This window comes from Desmodus rotundus, chromosome X (genome assembly GCF_022682495.2).
Source record: "Desmodus rotundus isolate HL8 chromosome X, HLdesRot8A.1, whole genome shotgun sequence".
Taxonomy (NCBI): Eukaryota; Metazoa; Chordata; class Mammalia; order Chiroptera; family Phyllostomidae; genus Desmodus; species Desmodus rotundus.
In genome coordinates, this window is record NC_071400.1 from 2,458,910 (window position 1) to 2,481,409 (window position 22,500).

At 38.5% G+C, this 22,500-nt stretch overlaps 1 pseudogene; it reads left to right on the plus strand.

Moving 5' to 3' along the window:
- The first annotated feature begins 8,671 nt into the window (after nucleotides 1-8,671).
- Nucleotides 8,672-21,748, plus strand: LOC112317936 (rho-related GTP-binding protein RhoN pseudogene; annotated as a pseudogene).
- Nucleotides 21,749-22,500: the final 752 nt, after the last annotated feature.

Here is a 22,500-nt window from a genome sequence, read left to right on the forward strand (position 1 = left end):
CTACATAAATGGCAGCAGCAATGGCCATCATCTTGGAAGCTATACAATACTTCCAGCCTTGAAATCACAGAAGCTTGGAAAAGGGTGTTAATAAGGAGTTAGGTAAGAGATGTAAAATGTATTTTAAGCTTTAAAAGGCAAGTATCCTGTTAACATCCCCAGTGTTTAAAACAAAACCTGTAATGTAGTAGGTGCTCAATAAATATTTAAGTGATTATTCATTCATTAAATATATGGCAGACTCAAAAATGGAGTCAGAGAATCAACCCAAGGTTTTGGGTTTTGGTGAATGGAAGTATCTTTGCCAAAACCAGAGAAGTAATGAGGAAGAAGACAGTTAAACATGTGGTGAAAGACAGATTAGTCCCACTCTGAAATATTTACCTATGATAACAGCAGGATCTCTATAGTTCACAGCAGTTGATTAGAAATGACCGTGAACATTCTTTGCAACAATGAAACTTACTGAGTCTATAGGAGTCAAGAGTAAGCAATTTTGGATTTGTCCACATGTATGATAATCCAACCGTGAAAGTAAATGTGCCATTGAAAGGTCACAATTATTAAATAGGAAACAGGATTTTAAACTGAAGGGAGAGAAATAGAAACAAGAGGAACCAACAGAAAAGACCAAGAACAAAACAATAATGGGAGGAAAAGGAAACCCAAGATATTGTTTAGTCATAGGAACTAAGTTAGAAATTGATTTCAATAATTTTGAGAACAAGTGCAAAAACATTAAATAAACACTCTTCAATTGTACTAAAAGATCACTGATCCCCAAAAGTGTTATTGGGAGACACTATAACATAGTGGTAAACAGCATCAGTGCTAAAGCCAGACAACATAGGTTTGAAACCAGGCTCCACCATTTACTCTCCGTGTCACTTGGACACGTTCCTTGACTTCTTCATAACAATTTTCTTAATTTGTAAAACTGGGAAAGTAATGATAAATAGTAACCACCCCACTGAGTTGTTATGAAAATTAAATGAGCTAGTAAAGTACATAAAGCACTCAGTAAACATTAATGATGATTATTATGTAGACAGCAAGGAGATGAACTTAGTTAAGTATTTTCAGGAGTGAGCAAATAGAAACAGTGAGTATTTTTGATAACGAAATAATAAAGGGAGATAACCAGAGAAGACAGAGAAACAAGAAAAGTGAAAACTTTACAGAATGTGGGGTAATTGGGCACATACAGAGGGCAGAGGCCAAGAAGTATTTTTGAGGGGAGGGGTGGAATCAAATAGGGGATGAGACTGAAGATGCAGCTCAAAAGAGTATTCTGGAAGAAGAAGGGGATTACCTATAGAAGTGAAAGACAAAATGCTAGGATTATTTACAAACAATGCTTCTATTGAATAGTCAGTGAAGAAGCTTACAGCAAATGACCTCATTCATCCCAGAAAAAATAGTCAAATATCAACAAGAAGGGGGTAGGCCTGGGTTCCCCAAGTGTTACAATGAGTAGACAGCCACAATAAGGCAGGTGTACACAGAGAAGCAAAGGGCCTCACTGGTACTTCTAACTTATAATAATGAGTTTTACCCACTCATTTTTGGCTCTATTTGAACACTGGTTGTGTATGCCCAGAAAAAAAAAAAAGGTTATCCAACTGGAAATGTATATAAAAGGACACTATTTATAATGTTTCTCTGTATAGTAATTCATTGCATATGTCAAAGAGAATCACAAGCCAGTCCAAGGAGAGTCAATTAGAACTGTATGGCTCAGGCAGTAAGAAACACTTGGCACATTTTCTAAGTGAAATGCAGGTGTGTTAATTATCCTTCTCAGATCTGCACCAGTGTGGGCAGTCCCTGGAGGAATACTTGGGAGGACATGTCAAAAGCTCACTGTTTGAAAAGAAGTCTACTTGTTCTTCTGGGCAGGGGGGTTTCTAAATTTTCTGATTGCTAGTTGATTGTTGCTCTTCTCCTTCATTTCCTAAATCATATTTTTCCACCTGAGTCATCTCCTGCCACTGAACCCTAGACAAAAATAACACAATAAATATGCATTTATATGTCAACAACTTTATGGGAATAAATATCATGATATGTTTGGATAGGTGTGGGAATATATTGCCAATGTTTCTCCCGTGGCAGGATTTTCACTAGACCACACCCACAGGCAATGATTGGTTGAGATTATAGTTTATGCACACACTAATCCTTTCCCTTTTACAAAGGTCAGACTCAGTGTCTAATCAGGCTTATTTTATTTTATTTTTTATTGAATTTATTGGTGGGGGGGGGGCATTGGTTCATAAAACCATACGGGTTTCCAGTGTAAAACTCAACAAAACATCTTCTGTGCACTATATCATATGCCCATCTAATCATGCTTATTTTAATCTGGCCTGATGAAAATATTCTTTCCAAACACGCCCTGCTGAAAGCATTCAGTGGTCCTCTATGCCCATTAACATTAGCCTGGAAATCAAAGGCCTTCCCAATGAGGTCCCAAAACACTTATTTTTATTGTTGACACCATTACAGATGTCCCGCATTTTCCTCCTCTTTTCCCTCCTCCACCCAGCCTCTGCCACACCCCAGCCTTCACCACATTGTTGTCTGTGTCCAAGGGCTCTGCATATATGCATACACGTTCTTTGCCTAAACACTTTTCAATCTTCTTTTCCACTGTTCTATTTTATCTTGTAGACTACCTATTCCAAACTGAAGTATTCATTAATTTCCATACATTCTCCAAACTTTTAATCCTACATGCCTTTACTTAGGCTGTTCTTTCTGCCTCAAATCTCATTTCTACCTCCTCAGCCCCCTGTTTCTGCAGTCCCAAGTTCTGCTATTACTAATGACATAGCTCTATCATCATCATCTACATAAATCTTTTGTAGTTCTATTTCTATTCCTCCTCCAGAAACTGGAAAACTGGAAATGTTCTCTCTCTCTCCATATTTCTCTTAAAACCATTATTTTTATCTACACCATATGGTTCTTCATATATGTCTCCAACATAAGGTTGTTACCAAGTTCCCTGAACCCAAAAATATGCTTGTGTGCTTGTTCTAAACTTTCCTGCCACTGGTAAAGGCGTGGGGGATTTATAGAATAAGAGACAAGTTTGAGAGCATTAGGAGACCTTTTAGAACTACTCAGGCTATATACAGCATATGCACTGATCATGTCCTGAAAGCAACCTCAGAACTGAGAAGACTAAATCTGGGCAATAGCTTAAGTAAAATACACCAATCCATTCCATACCGGGCTACTAAGCAGGTAAAATATACAAAGCATAACTATAATATCTTGTGACTAGGCCTAGGAAAGAGATTTATGAAGTGGCACAAATAAGTCTTAGTCAATCCATCCACAGGCAGATCTCTGCTCTCAAATATTTCTCATGTCAGATGTTGAGGAGGATATAAAGAATAAGAATTATACCTGGTTACAATAGTTGCATTGGAAGACAACACTAACAAAGGGGAACTATTAGAAAATTTCACTAGAATCTGATGACATGCTTCATGGCTTATTGAGTGGGGTTAGATACAAGCAACACTGAAGTGTATATTAAATTTCCTTGGAAAGGCAGAACCTGACTTAGTTCTTGAAGCCTGGATTGGGTTGGGTTGAAGAGAGAGCACCATGCAGGGAATGAGAGAGCACTTGAGGGAGAAAAAAAGAACTCAGACCTCCAGAACCCAGGCTAGAGAAATAATAAAAAATGGGGGCAAGCTAGAGTTTCAGGCTGGTTCCTATTGGGAAATAGTGGAGAAAGGGCATAATTTCTCATTGTATTCCAACACCCTTTGGCTCAGCTCATTCTCACATGTTTACAGACCACTTATTTGTCCCTGGGACTCTGCAAAGCAACAGTGGACACGTTTAGAATATTCATTAGTGTGCTTGTAAACATAAGAGATTTTTTTTTTCCACAAAGGGCTCTAATAAACAGATCAAAACTCAATGGTATTTTTAAGTGCTATGAAATAAAGCTCAGGGTAAGTAGGCTTGCTTAAGATAGCATAATAAAGAGTGAAGACTAGGAGTCTAGAGGTGAGAGAAAGGGAACTAATACTTATTGAGTACCTACTCCAGGCCAGGTTCCATGTTCCTTGTCTTCACAACCATCATCTCATTAAATTGTAACATTGTGGGGAAGGTTATATTATCCTAATTTTATTACATAATGAAATAAAAACAAGAGATTCTGCTGGGACAGGTTGAAAAACTCATCTAAGATTAAATTACTAACAAGTAGCAGATCAGAGCTCATATCTGAGTTTAGGTCTATTTGGTGAAGAGTAGTCGGGTGACCAATTCTTACCAGTTTGTCCTGAACTATTTTGTTTTTTTAAAACTGAAAGTCCTCAGTTCTGAAAATTCCCTCAGTTCCAGGTAAACCAAGATTGTTGTTTACCCTAGGACACAGAAAAAATAATGTACTTACCCTGACCAAGTCTCACAACTTCTCTGAACCTTAGTTTCCTCCTCTCTAAAATACTGAAAACAATCTCTGCCCTACCTACATCTATGGGGCTATCATAAAAATCCCATGGAAAAATAATGTGAAAGGCCTTTAGGTACTATAAAGAACTAGACAAATGAAAAGAATTAGCAATATTCTTTCTTCCTTATTTTCAGATAGGATGAAACACAACTATTTAGTTATTTAGTTAAGAGAGATTCTGAAATATATTTATATATATACACACACACATATACATACACACACATATACATAAACCTTTTAAAATGCTAGCATTTAGAACTAACATGTACTTTATAGCTTTGGATGTTGGGTCAGGTTTTGTCCATATAAAGTTATTGTATATTTAGGGAAACATGAAGCCTATAATAATAAAGATCCTACTATATGTGATTTATGTTCCCATCTTGGTTCTGCTTTTTTTTTTTCTTTTCTGAATACTTAGTTGACATTCGGAAAAGCTGAGCTAAATGCAATCTTTTTGATAAGTACCTAAAGCAAAGCAAGTAGGCTGATGGGTTGAAGTCATCTTTGCAACTTGTCAGAGTAACTAGTGTATAATTCCATTTCTCAGCTGTTAATAAAACCCTGATTTTTGTTGCTCTAATAATAAGAAGTAAGGATGGGACTAATTTTTAAGTTTCTTGAGGTAGTGTCTATTTCTGAGTCATCTCTCTATCCCTGGTGTATGCACAATACCTGTTCATAGTGGAAGTTCAATACATATATAATGAATGGAATCTTACTTGGGGTGGTGAACACACAATATGATGTAAACATAACATTTTGTGGAATTGTGCACCTGAAACCTGCATAATTTTGCTAACCACTGTCATACCAATAATCCAATAAAAAAGAAAAAATGAATGAATGAATGAGTGATGCCTGCTTATACATATATACGGTTATTCAAAGGTGGCCTTTGTATAGAAACAAAAAAAATAGATGGCTATATATTTTGACTTGAGAAACTCTGAGTAGGTTGCCTTCCCTAAATTATCCACTCTCCTCTTGCAAGCAAACCCTGGCTCAGCTCTCTCAGTCTGCACAAACAATCCAGATTAATTGGTTTATGCATAGTTGTCATGTACATTTTCTGGAGTTCTGTTAAAATGCAAAATTCTTTAACATTTTACCAAGGATTTATTTTTTTATTGTTGTTCAATTACAGTTGTCACTAGATTATATAATTATGCAGATCCTGGGCCATACATTACAATTTTTAAAATTTAATCTTTATTATATTTTTTCCATTACCATTTACATTTTTTTTACTTTCACATATCCCCTGACACAATCACATTCAGATAATGTAATCTTAATGATTTTACAGTATTAGCTTTAAAAGTCCCCTTAGAATAACCAAATCCATCTATTCATCTCCCTCAAAAAGGAAACTGAAGCCAGAAAAGAGAAGTGACTTCACTGAGGACCCCAGTAACTCTGAAAAGATCATGTATGTAGGTGGAAAGACAATGCATGCTCTAAAGTGTTAAACATTACTTATTGTTATTAATATTTTTATTAATCAATGGTAAACCTATAATGAGAAACTAGGTTCTTTTGACACCCAGTTCAGTGCTACATGCACTCTTCTACATAACTGCTCTTCTCATATAAATGGACAAGATTCCTGAGGGCATAGAGGGTAGGGTTAGGTTAAACTCTGTCCTCATTAAACTGAAATGACATGATCTCTATTCCTAAATAAACTGTAGATTTAGGTGACTAATTGGCAGTGACTTGATCTTCTCTCACAGACTGCATCCATCCTTCCTAAGTAGCAGGCCTTTTGTCCTCTACAACAGTTAGAGAGCTGGGATTTTTTATTGTTTATTCTATTACAGTTGTCCCAATGTTTTCCTTTCTGCCCCCTTCCACCCAGCCCACCCCTCTCACCCACAGTCAAGCCCCACTCCATTGTCCATGTCCATGAGTCATTCATACATGTTCTTTGACTAATCCCTTCCCCTTCCTTCCACCATCCACCCCTCCTCCAGCAGCTGCAGTCTGTTCCATGTTTCCATGTCTCTGGTTCTATTTTTCTCATTAGTTTATTTTGTTCATTAGATTCCAGTTATAAGTGAAGTTGTATGGTCTTCCATTGTGACTTTGGGATACAAGACTCTGATTAGACTCTTCTGTCACAAATTTGAGCAGAAGGGTGGCTTTACTGTGTTGATATGTAAAGTACTTTACAAAATCACAATTAACCACACCCCTACCCTGAATGATTCCAGGATCACCATGGAGAAGGAGCTAGCTGCTCCTCTTGAAGAAAATAATCCTTGCAACTATAGCAACTCCTCCACCCCAACTCTAGAAGACCTCCTGAGACATTCAACTAGCCTGAGACTTCCAATCCTGTTACCCATTGTCCCCAAGACTCTACAGTAGTCCATAATTTTTATATACTGCTCACAAAGGACTCTGATTTAGACTGATATAAGCAAAAGCTCTGAGTGAAGTTGACCTAGCCCCCTGTCACCCCACTAGAGGATCTCCCCCTGCCATTGTTCTTTTAAAAATGTAGCTGCTCTGGGGGAATCTATAACTTAAGTGGAGGAAAAAAAAAAGAAAGAAGCTATTAAAAGACAGTTTAAGGGAGTTGACTGGGACCCACCCCCAGGTAGAATTGCCATTGGTTATACCTTTAACCAAATATATCTTTCCCCACATTGCCCCACTGAAGTTTTCACTTCATTTTGTCATGTAGTCAGAAAACCCACCAAATGAAAAGTCATACGATTTAACAAAGCATCCTTTTGCAATTACTTCTAGGAAGGTTCAGAAGCAATTCCTCACTTACATTTCTGAATGCATTAAATTGCATTGCTTTCCTCCAAAGCTTTTAATTTTTTCATAGAGCACTGCCACCCTGAGGGTAGAAAAGTTAGGGAAGTGTGGGTGAAATTTTGAAATTCAAGAGAGGAGTAAACAATTCAGGAATGTAGAAACTTTAATTCTGGATAGAAGATCTATTTGTTTCTCCCCATCCCACTCATCCAACCTGTAGACAGTAGTATAAAGATATGGGATGCCAAAGGAATGAGGCAGGGAGTCATGGGAAGGGACTTAAAAAGAAAGAATACCAAAGGGCAACTTCACATATTGCAAAAGTTTGCCTAAGGCCAGCCCTCCCTCCAGAACAGGGACAAGGAACATCTCCTTATCTATGTCTTTTTGTGGTTGTTGTTGTTGTTGACACTATTACAATGTTCCCGATTCCTTCTCTCCTCTTCTCCACTCAACCCCCAACCCCTAGCCTTCACCACATTGTTGTCTGTACCCATGGGATATGCACATATGCATATATGTTCTTTGGCCATCTCTTCAAGTTTCCCACACAACACTCCCCTCTGAGACCTGTCAGTCTGGTCCATGTATCTATGCCTCTGGTTTATTTTGTTCTTCAGTTTATTTTGTTGATTAGAGTCCACATATAAATGAGATCATATGATACTTGTCTTTCTGTGACTGGTTTATTCTGCTTAGCATAATAATCTCCAGGTCCATCCATGCTGTCACAAAGGTTAAGAGTTCCCTTTTTATAGCTGCATAGTATTCCATTGTGTAAATTTACCACAGCTTTTTGATCTGCTCATCTACTGATGGGCTGTTTTCAGATCTTGGCTATTGTAAATAATGCTGCCGTAAACATAGGGGTGCATATACTTTTTCTGATTGGTGTTTCAGGTTTCTTAGGAAATATTCCCAGATGTGGGATAGCTGGGTCAAAAGGTGTTCTATTTTTAGTTTTTTGAGGAAATTCCATAATCTTTTGCATAGTGGCTGCACCAGTCTGCATTCCCACCAGCAGTGCACTAGCATATTTTTGTTGTTATATCTCCTAGGGGAAAAGAAACAAAGAAAAAATAAACAAATGAGACTATATCAAACTAAAAAGACTGTACAGCAAAAGAAGCCATCAACAAAATGAAAAGGGAACCCACTGTATGGGAGAACATATTTGCCATTGACTCCTCTGATAAGGGGATAATTTCCAAAATATATAAAAACCTTCTACAATTCAATACCAGGAAGGCAAATAACCCAATTTTAAAAGGGACAAAGAACATGAATAGGCACTTCTCCAAAGAGGACATACAGATGGCCAATAGACATAGGAAAAAATGCTCAACATCACTAATCATCTGAGAAATGCAAATTAAAACCACAATGAGATATCACCTCACACCTGTCAGAATGGCTATCATCAATAAATCAACAAACAAGTGCTGGCGAGGATGTGGAGAAAAGGGAATCCTTATCTACTTCTTAAGTGCACTTTCACTCCCACGCAAGTCTGAAAAGGTAAGAAGATTTCCTTCTTTTTTTATAGCTGAGTAGAATTCCATTGTGAAAATGTACCACAGCTTTTTTATCTACTCATTACTGATGGGCACTTGGGCTGATTTCAAATCCTAGCTGTTGCAAATAATGCTACAATGAACACAATGGTGCTATATGAAATGGTGCTCAACATCACTAATCATCAGAGAAATGCAAATTAAAGCCACAATGAGATATCACTCACACCTATCAGAATGGCTATCACCAATAAAGCAACAAACAAATGTTGGCTAAGATGTGGACAGAAATGAACCCCTGTGCACTGTTGGAGGGAATGCAGACTGTTCCAGCCAGTATTGAAAACAGTATGGAGAGTCCCCCCAAAAATTAAAAATGGAACTACCTTGTGACTCAGTGATTCCACTTCATGTATATATCCAAAGAAAGCCAAAAAAATAATTCATAAGAATATACAATTCGCTCCTTTGTTCATTGCAGCTTTATTTACAATAGCTAAGATATGGAAGCAACCAAAGTGCTCATCAATAGACAAGTGAATAAAAAAGCAGTGGCACATAAATACAGTGGAATATTACTCAGCCATAAAAACGAATGAAATCATAATGTTTGCAACAACACCAATGGACCAAGAGGCTATTATGCTAATTAAAATAAGTCAGTCAGAGAAAGACAAATCCCATATGACTTCACTGTGAAAATAAAGTACAATATATGAGAGAACCAAGATGGCGGCGTAGGTAGACACACTGCGTTGCGCCTCCTCGCACAACCAGAACTGACAGAAAATCGAATGGCAAGGAAGTCTGACACGAAGTAGATAAAAAAGAAACATACCTCCAGACCGGTAGGAGGGGTGGAGACAGACGGGCACAGGGGCAGAGAGGACTCGCGTTGCCGTGGCGAGACCGAGACTGGCGGAGCGTGGGATGAACGGGGCAGGCAGTCTGACCACTAGCAGACCCTTCGGCCCCACACTCGCACACAGATAAACCGGGACGAACAGCGGGGAGCGAAGCAGACCGGGTAACCCAGAGCTCCAGCGCGGGAAATAAAGCCTCAAAACTCTGATTGAAAACGCCCGTGAGGGTGGGGACGGCAGCAGGAGAGACTCCCAGCCTCACTGGAGAGGTCGTTGGAGAGACCCACAGGGGCCTAGAGTGTGCACAAGCCCACCCACTCGGGAACCAGCACCAGAGGGGCCCAGTTTGATTGTGGGTATCGGAGTGAAAGACTGAAATCTGGTGGAGAGGGGAGCGGGCGCCATTGCTCCCTCTCGGCCCCTCCCCCACGTACAGCATCACAGCACAGCAACCAGCGTTACCCCGCCCTGGTGAACACCTAAGGCTCTGCCCCTTAAAGTAACAGACACGCCAAGACCAAAAAAAAAAAAAAAGGCCCAAATGACAGAACACTTCAAAGCTCCAGAAAAAATACAACTAAGTGAGGAAGAGATAGCCAACCTATCGGATGCACAGTTCAAAAGCACTGGTTATCAATATGCTCACAGAATTGGTTGAATCTGTTCGAAAACCAGATGAAAAAATGAAGCCTATGCTAAGAGAAACAAAGGAAAATGTACAGGGAACCAATAGTGATGGGAAGGAAACTGGGACTCAAATCAATGGTGTGGACCAGAAGGAAGAAAGAAACATCCAACCAGAAAAGAATGAAGAAACAAGAATTCAGAAAAATGAGGAAAGGCTTAGGAACCTCCAGGACACCTTGAAATGTTCCAACATCCAAATTATAGGGGTGCCAGAAGGAGAAGAAGAAGAACAAAAAATTGAAAACTTATTTGAACAAATGATGAAGGAGAACTTCCCCGATCTGGCAAAGGAAATAGACTTCCAGGAAGTCCAGGAAGCTCAGAGAGTCCCAAAGAAGCTGGACCCAAGGAGGAACACACCAAGGCACATCATAATTACATTACCCAAGATTAAAGAGAAGGAGAGAATCTTAGAAGCAGCAAGAGAAAAGGACACAGTTACCTACAAAGGGGTTCCCATAAGACTGTCAGCTGATTTCTCAAAAGAGACCTTACAGGCAAGAAGGGACTGGCAAGAAGTATTCCAAGCCATGAAAGGCAAGGGCCTACATCCAAGATTACTGTATCCAGCAAAGCTATCATTTAGAATGAAAGGGCAGATAAAGTGCTTCTCAGATAAGGTCAAGTTAAAGGAGTTCATCATCACCAAGCCCTTATTATATGAAATGTTAAAAGGACTTATCTAAGAAAAAGAAGATCAAAAATAGGAACAGTAAAAATGACAGCAAACTCACAGTTATTAATGGCCACACATAAAACAAAAACGAGAGCAAACTAGGCAAACAACTAGAACATGAGGGTTGTCATTAAGGGAGTGGGAGGGGGAGAGAGGGGGAAAGGTACAGAGAATAAGTAGCATAGATGATAGGTGGAAAATAGACAGGGGGAGGGTAAAAATAGTGTAGGAAATGTAGAAGCCAAAGAACTTATAAGTATGACCTATGGACATGAACTATAGGGGGGGAATGTGGGAGGGAGGGGGGAGGGCAGGATGGAGTGGAGTGGGGGGGGAATGGGACAACTGTAATAGCATAATCAATAAATATATTAAAAAGAAAAAAAAACAAACAAACAAACAAACAAAATAAAAACAGACTCACAGATACAGAGAACAGACTGATGGTTGCCAGAGGGGAAGGGTAGGATGGAGGTTGGGTGAAAAACATGAAGGGATTGAGAAGTACAGATTGGTATTTACATAATAGTCATGATGACATGAAGTACAGCTTAGGGAATATAGTCAATAATATTGCAATAACTATGTGTGGTGCGAGGTGAGTACTGGTAGTATCGGGAGAATCAATTTGTAAAGTATATGATTGTCTAACTACTATGCTATACACCTGAGACTAATATAAAATAATATTGACTATAAACTATAATTGAAAAAACTTTAAAAACTTAAATATAAAATAATAAATATATTAGTTGAAAGCAGAAAGTACGGCATTGAGAATGTAGTCAATGATATTATAATAACTACATGTGGAATCAGATGCGTTATAGACTTATCTGGCTAATCACTCCAGAAGGTATATAAATGTCTAATCAGTATATTTCACACCTGAAATGAATATTGTATGTCAACTGTATTGGAAAATAAATTAATTTTTAACAATCTGAGATCATGCATATAAAGAACACATTGTTGTTTACCTGAGGTGGAGCATAGAGAGTGGGCAAAATGGGTAAAGTAGGTTTACAGAAAATAAATAATAATTAATAAATAAGAACATAAGAATATACTATGTTTCATGTACTTACAACTGTAAGCCTACTTTCCCCCACCCTGTATACACTATGAAATATTATGCAGCCATAAAAAAGAAGTAAATCTTTCCATTTGCAAAAACATGGATAGAACTTGAGGACATTATATTAAGTCACTCACATATGGAATAATAATTAAAAAATTCATAGAAACATAGAACAGCTTGGTGGTTGCCAGAAGTTATGGTTGAGTGTGGGCAAAATGGGTAAAGAGAGTCAAAAGATACAAAGTCTCCATATTGATTCTTAATTTTTTTTAAAATGGTAAAAAGAAAGAAAAAGTACTATAGAATTAGTGGTAGAATTAGTGATGGTATTTATTTTATTTTCATATTAAATAAAACTGAAAGTAAAATTGGTCATCCCCGCAATAAAATTGTACAATGTAATAAGCAGAGCTTTGCAATCCTGTGTTTGATTTCCAGCTATATCCTTTCTTACTAGGGTGATATTGGTCAAATAACTTCTTTTAGCCTCAATTTCCTAGGATAAAAATGAATCTACTAATATCTGCCTTTTAGAGTTTTGTAAGGATTACATGAGATAATATTTATACTATATTTAGCACAATTTCCATCCAGTGCTCACTAGATGGTTTGTTTATTTATCTATTTATTTGCATCTCTCTTCTATAACCCTATGTCCTTCTATGTCACAGGTCAATCCTCTGCCATCTAAGTAATTTTTAGAGTACTTTCTCTATTCTTGAGGACAAAAAGAAGTAACTTCCTTCTGAGGATGGCTAACTTCCAGTCTATAGTCTCTCTTTGGCAAAGACCCTGAATGCTGTACTGTACACATCTGTATAAATACTTAATTTTTTTCTCCTTTGTCCGGTGAAAGCAGGGCTCCCCATTTCAGGGTTCCACTACATGCATCTTTATTTAAACTATATTCAGTGAAAGGAAGGAAAGAGAGACAGACACACACAAGGAGGAAAGAGATTTGGGTCATAGCACCCACATTTATTCAGAGAACACAGTGCCAGGAAAAATGTGCACACTAATTGCAATTTGTTTTTTCCGTTTTATTTGATTTTTTTCAAACAGGAATTTCTTGTTTCCTTAGATACTAATTAAATATCAGTTACTGAGAATTAGCCAGTGGACTTTTGATGTGGTAATGGATGACCAAATATTGTATTTATTGTACCCCCGTAGCAGGAAGCTTGATAGGGAATTTTGGGTTCATTGCAGAGACTGGTTTTGTTCTCATGCATATATATTTGTTTCATATGCAGTGGACTCAAAAACATACTAAGGAAGGAATTAAACTTAGTGTAGTTGTTTGTTTATTTTAAGATTTGAGTCTATCTTTTATTTTATAAGCTTCCCATGCATCAAGCTGATTAACAGCATTGTTGGTTCCAAAGAATTGTCACTCTTTAAAGCATATCATTACTCTAACACACAATCTTAACCTTAAGCCTTTGGTTAGATTCAAATTTGCTCATTGTCCTCAACCACAAATTCTAACTCCAGCTGCTTAAGCACTATGCCAGAAAACAGACTGAAACATGAAAAATTCAGTTAAACTAGTGATTAGGTATCAAATAGAACAAAAACCATTCCAAACTTTCTGCCTGGATTCTGAGTTGTTTTTGTAACTGAACTTAATTACTCTGGTCAGTAAGAGAATGCAAAGTGCGGATAGAAAATTGTTGAGGCAAAGTCCTGGAGGACTAACCAGAAAGTTAATTCTGGCCAGCATTGGATTAAAGTCCCATTCTTTTCAGCGTTTGGGCTTTTAACAAGGCCAGCAATAATATGGACCATCCTCATTAAGTACACAGGAACAACTATGTGGCTTGGACACGTATATAGATGATGAATTGTGGAAATATCTACTAAGCAGTAAGCCAACTAGGTTGGACAATTCAGTTGTCCCTCACTGGCAAAGACAACTGTCTTTAAAGGAGACACGGCATGGTAAAAAGAACAGGCATTTAGAGTTAGGCAGAACTGACTTTGAATTACCTTTATTATAAATGCGACCTTGAGGAGGTTATATAATCTTTCTAGGTCTCAGTTTCCTCATCTGCAAAATGGGAATAATCAAACCTATCTTAATACAACAATAAGAAAAACACTAATAACTTCAAAGGGAAATGAGCAAAGAGCACAAGAAATTTACAAAAGAACAAAATATAAATGACTAAAAAGCATGAAATTTTCCATCCCTACTAACAATAAAAAAATCGGAATTAAATGTGATGGAACTGGAAGCAAAGAGTGGAAAGAATCCATAATATTCCATTAAGGGAATAAATCATAATATATTTGAGCTTTGTCCTATTTTTTGTCCTTTAGGTTTCCAATATTGCTATTATAAATAATTCTGTGATGAGTGGCTTTCCAAATTAATGTTTATTGGGATTCTGACTTTTCTCTTTGAACAACTTCTTAGAAGGTAAATTTGTTTGTCAAATGTTATGTGTTATGAATTATTTGGAGCCTTTTGATATTTTTTGTCATTTTTCTCTTTTCAAATTATCCAAGATTCCAAAAATAATAATACAGTATTTGCAAAGGTGTGGTGAAATGAGCATCTTTTCATACTGATGGAAAGTAAACTGGTACAAGTTTTTCAATTGCAAAACAATCACTACAAAATAACATTTTCATGATCAGAACAATATAGCAAATCTCGGACATTGCGTGTAGCAATTTCTTATTGCCTATATCTCCCCAGGAAAGGAAAATAAAAGAAAAATAAGCAAATGGGACTACATCAAACTAAAAAGTGTTTGCACAGCAAAGAAGATCATCAACATAATAAAAAGACAACCCACAGACTGGGAGAACATATTGACTGATACATCTGATCAGGGGTTAATATGCAAAGTTTATAAAGAACTTACAAAACTCAACACCAAAAAAAAAGAAAAAGCCAAACAATTCAAAAATGGACAAAGGACCTGAATAAACACTTATCCAAAGAGGGCACACAGATGGCCAATAGACATAGGCAAAGATGCTCAACATCACTAACCATCAGAGAAATGCAAATTAAAACCACAATGAGATACCACCTCACACCTGTCAGAATGGCTATTATCAATAAATCAACAAACAACAAGTCCTGGCAAGATTGTGAAGAAAGCAGAATGCTCCTGCCCTATTGGTGGGAATGCAGACTGGTGCAACCACTGTGGAAAGCAGTATGGAGATACCTCAGAAAAGTAAAAATGGATCTGCTTTTTCACCCAGCTCTCCCACTTCTGGAAATATATGCGAAGGAACCCAAAATACTAATTTGAAAGAACATAAGCACCCCTATGTTCATTGCAGCATTATTTACAGCCACCAAGATATGGAAGCAGCCCAAGTGTCTATCAGTAGATGAGTGGATAAAACAACTATGGGACATTTACAAAATGGAATACTACTTGGCTGTAAAAAAAAAGAGAAAGTTTTACCCTTTGCTACACTATGGATGGATCTGGAGAACATTATGCTAAGTAAAATAAGCCAGTCAGAGAAAGACAAATACCATATGATCTCACTCATATGTGGAATCTAATGAACAAACTGAACTAACAAGGAAAATGGGGACAGACTCACAGATGGAAAGCACATGAAAGCTGTGGTGGGGGGAGGTTAGGGGCTGGAGGGATAGAGCAAAAAGGAAAAGGACTCATGGACATGGACAATAGTGTGGTGATTGCTTGGGGGAGGGGGATATAAGGGGACTAAAAGGTAATGGAAAAATACAACAAAATACAAACAAAGAACAATAGCATTTTTGTTATATGATAGCAAGATGGCTGTGAAAATTAAATGAGCTGGTTTGTTCATTGACTCACACAGAGTAGGTATGTAGCATTTCCTTATTTAAATTTTAGTTTACCATTTTTTGTTTTATTTAACTCATATATTGTAACTACAATCAGAATAATGACATCCTCCCCACCCCCTGCTCCCAAAGTTCTGAATCCTGCACATTTTTGTAGTTCTAAATCAGAACTCACTTAGTTCCAAATTCATCTTTTCTCTGACATTTTTTCTCCTCTGGGATCCTTCGAAATGTATAGGATCATTCAAAATGTATAAAAATATGTACAAAATCATTAAGAATCAGGGAAATAAACATGGAAACCACAATGAGATATTACCACACACCAATCAGAATGACTAAAATTAAAAAAAAATAGTGACAGCATTAAATGCTGGCAAGGATGCAGAGAAAGTGAATTACTCATACATTGCTGGTGGGAATGTTAAGTTGTACAGTCACTCTGGAAAAGTTTTGCAGTTTTTAATCAAAGTAAACATGCAATTACTATACTACTCAACAATTGCACTGTAAGGCATTTATGCTAGAGAAATGAAGACTTATGTTCACAGAAAAAGAGTCTGTAAATGAATATTCATAGCAGGATTGCTCATAATATTCAAGAACTGGGAATGTCCACCTGCCCTTCAACAGATGAATAGTTGAAAAAAAATAGGTACATCCTAGGCATATGATGTATCCATACCTTGGAGTAGTACTCAGAAATAAAAAAGAATAAACTATTGATGCATGCCACAATTTAAATGAACCTCAAGGGAATTATGCTGAATGAAAAAAAGATAAAGTTGAAAAGTTACATAATATTTTATTACAGTTATATATAATTCTGGAAATGACAAAGTTATAGAGAACGACAGATTAGCAATTGTCGGGAATTAAGGATTCAAGCTGGTGTGGCTATAAAAGGTAGCGTGAGAGACTCTTGCTAGATATCGAAAATAAGACAGTTCTGTATTTTGATTTTTGCGATTGAAAAGGAAACCCACACAGGTATAAACTTGTAGAACACTTATAATGCACACACATATAAATACACAAATGACACAAGTAAAATTGGGGATTGCTAAAAAACATGGGTGGATTCTATCTATGTTAACTTCCTGGTTCTGATTTTATATGATAGTTCTGCAATATGTTACCATTGGGGGAAACTGGGCAAAGTATACGAAGGACTTTTCTGTATGATTTCTTGCAACTTCATGTACATCTCAAAATTTTAAATTAAGTTAAAATAATTTAAATTAAATTATGGAATGTATGTGTACATACCATAGGCCCTTGTACACCCATAGGCCCATAAACCCCACGCCCTTGTAGACATTGCTTCTTGGTCCCCACAACTCCCTGTGACCAGGCAACATCTTCTCACAGACAATGTCCGAAAACAGGGTTGATCCCACCGATGTTATTGTATTTTATTTTATTGGAAAGCAAGACCCTCTATCCCCAATAACAATTTTTATAACAGTGATAGGGCTTGAGGTCTTTCATTGTTGTTTATTTTCTAAGTATTCAATGGTGTTATTATAAAAATATTTTGAGCCCCTACAATTTTCTGAAAACTGTTAGGATATGGAGCTAACAGTAAAAAACCCAATAGCTATGTGTAGCTATTCCCTGCTTTCAAGGCATTATTGAAAGCATTTTAGCATAATGATTTAAAGTGGAAAAGTGGAAACAACTGTATCTGAACAACAATAAAAAAAAGAAAGAAAGAAAAATAAAGTGAGTTGAGTCCCAGCTTCAACCCTCACTAGCCTTTGGGTCAGTTATTTAATCTCAGTTTCCTCATTCCAAAAAGTAGAGATAACAACAGTGCATACATCATAAAGTTGTTATAAAAATTAAATAATCATGCAAAATAATTAGTATGGTACTTAGAACAGAGTACGTGCTCAATAATGTTACCCATTTTTTCTAGTGCCAATATTCTTCTGCTAAGCTCCTAGAATACATACTACTTAAGTGCTAAAGTATGTAGTAAAAAAAAGAGAGATGTTAATATATTAGTCTCCCGGGGGTGCCATAATAAAGTATCACAAACTTGGTGGCTTGAAACAGAATCCTATCCTCTAGTAGTTCTGGGGGCTACAAGTCTGAAATCAAGGGGTTGGCAAGGTTGATTCCTTCTGAGCACTCTAAGGGGAAATCTGTTCCATGTTTCTCTTCTAGTTTCTGGTGGTTACTGGCAATGCTTGCTGTTTCTTGGCTTGTAGACTCACCACTTCAATATTTTCCTCTATCTTCATGTGGCATTCTCCCTGTGTATCTTTGTTCTCATACTCATATCCCTATCTTCTTATAAGGACACCACCAATCATATTAGGTTTAGGGCCCACCCTACTCCAGTATGACCTCAGCGTAACTTGATTATATCTGCAAAGACCCTGTTACCACATAAGGTTACATTCACAGATTCCTGGAGTTAGGATTTCAACATATCTTTTGGGGGGACACAATTCAACCCATAACAGTAAGCCATGAGGAGTGAGGATGATGGTAGATACTGAAATAATTATGAATAATTTTTGGAAGAAGTGGGACCTGAGGTTTTGTTTGAACAAGTAAAGAAGGGTGAACAGGGGGAAAAGAACAATGGCAACAGCACAGGCAAAATGAGATGAATAAATTTACTTCTTTCTTTAACTCTTTCTATATTTAGTCTCTGTGACTCACACTGGACTTTTATTAACCCATTAACTTGTTATTAGATTGAGAGCTTTTTCTGGGTAGAGATAGCTATTTCTTACCTGTCCGTCTCCCCTGCATTGTCTTTCTTTGGCATGGAATAAAGCATGTACTTAGTAAAAAGGCTTTCTAAACTGAACGGAACTTAGCAATGTTAGCAAGGAGTTAAAGACTGAAGCAGTCTTCCAGCTAATGCAGATGGCTTTTTTCTCTGTAAGGTCTCCCCAAAGATAAATAAATCTGTTTTAAAGGTCAGATTCATATATTATGACTTTTGTGAAAATGCAGTAGAAAGAATTCTAAGGGGCTGAACTTGAATAACTTTGAGAATGGCCAACTTAGTACTTCCCATCACATTAATTGTTAGAAGGGTTTTTTTAAAGATTTTATTTATTTATTTTTAGACAGAGGAGAAGGGAGGGAGAAAGAGAGGGAGAGAAACATCCATGTGTGGTTGCCTCTCACGCGCCCCCAACCAGGGACCTGGCCTGCAACCCAGGCATGTGCCCTGACTGGGAACTGAACCAGCAACCCTTTGGTTCACAGGCCGGCACTCAATCCACTGAGCCACACCAGCCAGGGCAGAAGGGTTTTTTATTTGTTAATTTTTTTGCTTGTTTCATTAAATATTTAGATCAAATGTCTCTTTCTGAACTTAAGATCCATTGGCCTTTCCTTTGGGCTTTGAGAATATGAAAATTAAGTGCTCTTACAAAACCATAGTCCAAAAGTGATATTGAGTGGTGAAATCCAAGGTAGAGGAAAGAGCAGTGATCCACTCAGCAATCCCAGGGTAAATCCTTTCTGTTTACATCTGTGAGTGCTGGACATAAACATTTGACCTACTCTATCCTTGTAACTTTTTTGAGTGTGATTAGGAAGGCACAGTAGACAAGATTTCTGTTTGATTCAAATCCAGACATAGGCTGCACAAATATATTTACACTCATAAGATGGATAACTAGGTCAGTGGTTTAAAGTTGGGAAATATGTGCTCCTCTCTTCCTCTCCCCCAGGGCCTCTGAACACTGAAGTATGACAGGAAACAGATGTGAGTTCCTTCCTGGGGTGTGTGTGTGTGTGTGTAAATCATGTCTTTTCTTTCCAGGGGAGTCCAGACAGCCTCATTTACACTACTTTTTATTAGTGTGAGTATATATAACAGATGAGGGGAAGGATTAAATGAGCTGCTAAATTTACAAAACTGGTAGAATCTTTTCTAAAATCTAGATCTCCCTTTAAGTTATCCAAATAATGGACAGAAACTCTGCAACATGAGAAAATAAAGTCACATGTGCAAATTTGCAGGGAACCAGCCATAATCAACAAGCTACTGGTCGTAGGAAAAAGACATTAATCTCAGAAGCCTGTGTCAAGAAGTTTATCAAATCTCTGGTACTATTTGGTGTTTTAGAACCATTAAGCCTGAGAAGGAGTGAAGTCACAGACAAACTAACATTGGGCAGACTAGCCAGATTTGGCTTTGTTTCTAGAGCCACCATTCATTCCAATAGCTCTCCCTCTCAGAACTTGTACACCCTGCATTGTACACCTAACTTTAGCTTTCAGGTCTACCACTCCTCTTTCCTCAAGGAATATAGTATCAGAATTAAAGGTCGGCTGCTTACTTGCAGTCATGCTGAACACTAGAGTTGAAACTCACCTCCTCCCTCATCTATCTTGGTCATTTCCTTAAAAAAAAAAAAAAAAGACATGATCGTATCACTCAGTGGTACTGTGTTTCCATGACAACATAGTAATCAGTTGTGGCTTTGACCAAGTATTCAACAATGGAATCACATTTTGGGTGATTGTTTTAAAACTTAATACCTGCCTGGGCATCAAATGAAATAACTGATTGGGAATATTTTATTGCTACCTATAGGAAAGGAGAATTAGTTTTTGCTTCCTACTAGAAATTGTCCTCCCCCTTCCTTAGTTACATTCCCATTTTATTTACACATTCTCTGTGGGATTTGCCAACACATTGTAAAGAAGAAATGTTTAAAAATCAGTATTACATGATTTTAAAGGGTAATTTTATAAATAGTCACAGAGGTCAATGTTAAGGTTTGCATAGTTTATATTATTTGAGTTTATTTGAGCTTAAACTCAAATTTTGAGTTTATATGAAATCAATTTTATTATTTCATTCAGTGAGAATCTCCAATCTGGGTATAACCAGAATATCCATCCTAGCAACAATGGCACAACAAATTAGGCCATTGGAGCTCCTTTCTGTAGGAGGATTTGATTGACGGGTACTGAAAAAAGAAAAGCAGTAAGGAGAACTGTGACACTAAGAGTTAGACCAGTGATTTTCAACTGGCATGCCACAAGAATTTTTGAGATCCTGCAGGCCAGGCAGAAGAGGCGCCACCACCATGTTGGGGACTTGGCACCGGCCAGAGATGCACGTGTTGGCAGCAAGGCCCAAGAGGGGGTTGTATGGGGAACCAGGGCATAGCTGGGGCCATGGAGGGGCAGAGTGACCATTCAAGAGGCCACTCAAGATCATGGTGGTGGGGGACTCAGAGTGCAGCAAGAAGATGCTGCTGCAGGTGTTCCCCAGGGGCATCTAAACCAGGTGCTGTGTCCCCGCCTTGCTTGAGAACCACACCGGAGCTTTGAGATAGACATGCACTGCATTGAGCTCAACTTGTGGGATACTTCAGGTTCCTCTTACAGTGACAACCTCTGGCCCCTGGCCTAGTCTAATCCAAATGATGTGCTCATTTGCTTTGACATTAGTTCACCAGAAAAACTGGACTGTGTCCTCAAGAAGAGGCAACAGGAGACTCAGGAGTTTTGCCCCGATGCCAAGGTTGTGCTGGTTGACTGTAAACTGGATGTATGGACGACCTGGCCACGCTGAAGGAGCTGTCTGAGCAGATACTTATCCCTGTTACATGTGAGCAGAACACTGTGCTGGCCAAGCAGGTGGGGCCTGTCCTACATGGAGTGTTCCTCCGGTCCTCTGAGGGCAGTGTCCGGGATGTCTTCCACATGGCCACAGTGGCCTCCCTTGGCTGTGGTCATAGGCAGCTGCACAGTACTGACTCACGCCAGGGACTGGAGCAATCTGCTCAGCTGTGAGGACAGCCAGACTGGGGAAAAGGAGCCAATATGAGATACACAAGGATCCAGCCAAGAGTTGCAACCTCATATGAGGAGCAGTGGAGCAGCAGAGTGTCAGCAGGGGGATGAAGAGCACAGCTGCTCCCCTGCCTGCACCCTGCCTTCCTGACCTCTGGACTTGGCCTGGGACTTCAGGGCAGGCTGAGTGAGCAATTCTAGGCCAGGGACCCGAGGCAGAGAGAGCCACCATTCCCCACACCCTCATTCCCCTCCTCTCCACAGGAAGTGGGGGGAGCTGGCAGGGCAGGCATCTGAGCCAGGAGCTGGGATAGGGTGGGTGGTGGGGGAGTTGGGGAGGCTAGCATCAAGCACTGACCTTGACTGAGCCTCAGTATATGAAGGGGACCTTCCCTCCTCATCCCCAGTCCCATACCCTGATCCTGGCATCCTTCCCTAAGGAAAGTGTCCATTCCAGGACTGTTCCTTCTCCTCTCCTCTCAATTCTGCAGCTGTTCTCCCTCATCCTAACCTCCAGGCAGCATGCACTAAATTAAAAAGCAGATTGAGAAGCCCTTCCCTCCACATACCCACCAGTCCTAGCACCTCCCTCCCCTCCCAAGAGTCCCCAAATAAAGCCCATCTGCATGGAATAAAAAAATTGTTTAAAAACGCAATACCTGACCATCGAGTGAGGGACACTGACCTCTTTTCCCTTAAATTGTCAAATAAAAACATGACAACAGCCAACATATGTAAATGCACCTTTCAGGAGAAACCCATATTGTAATCACAACTCTTTGCCGAGGCACTACTTTGTCACTCTTTACACTAAATGATATAGGAC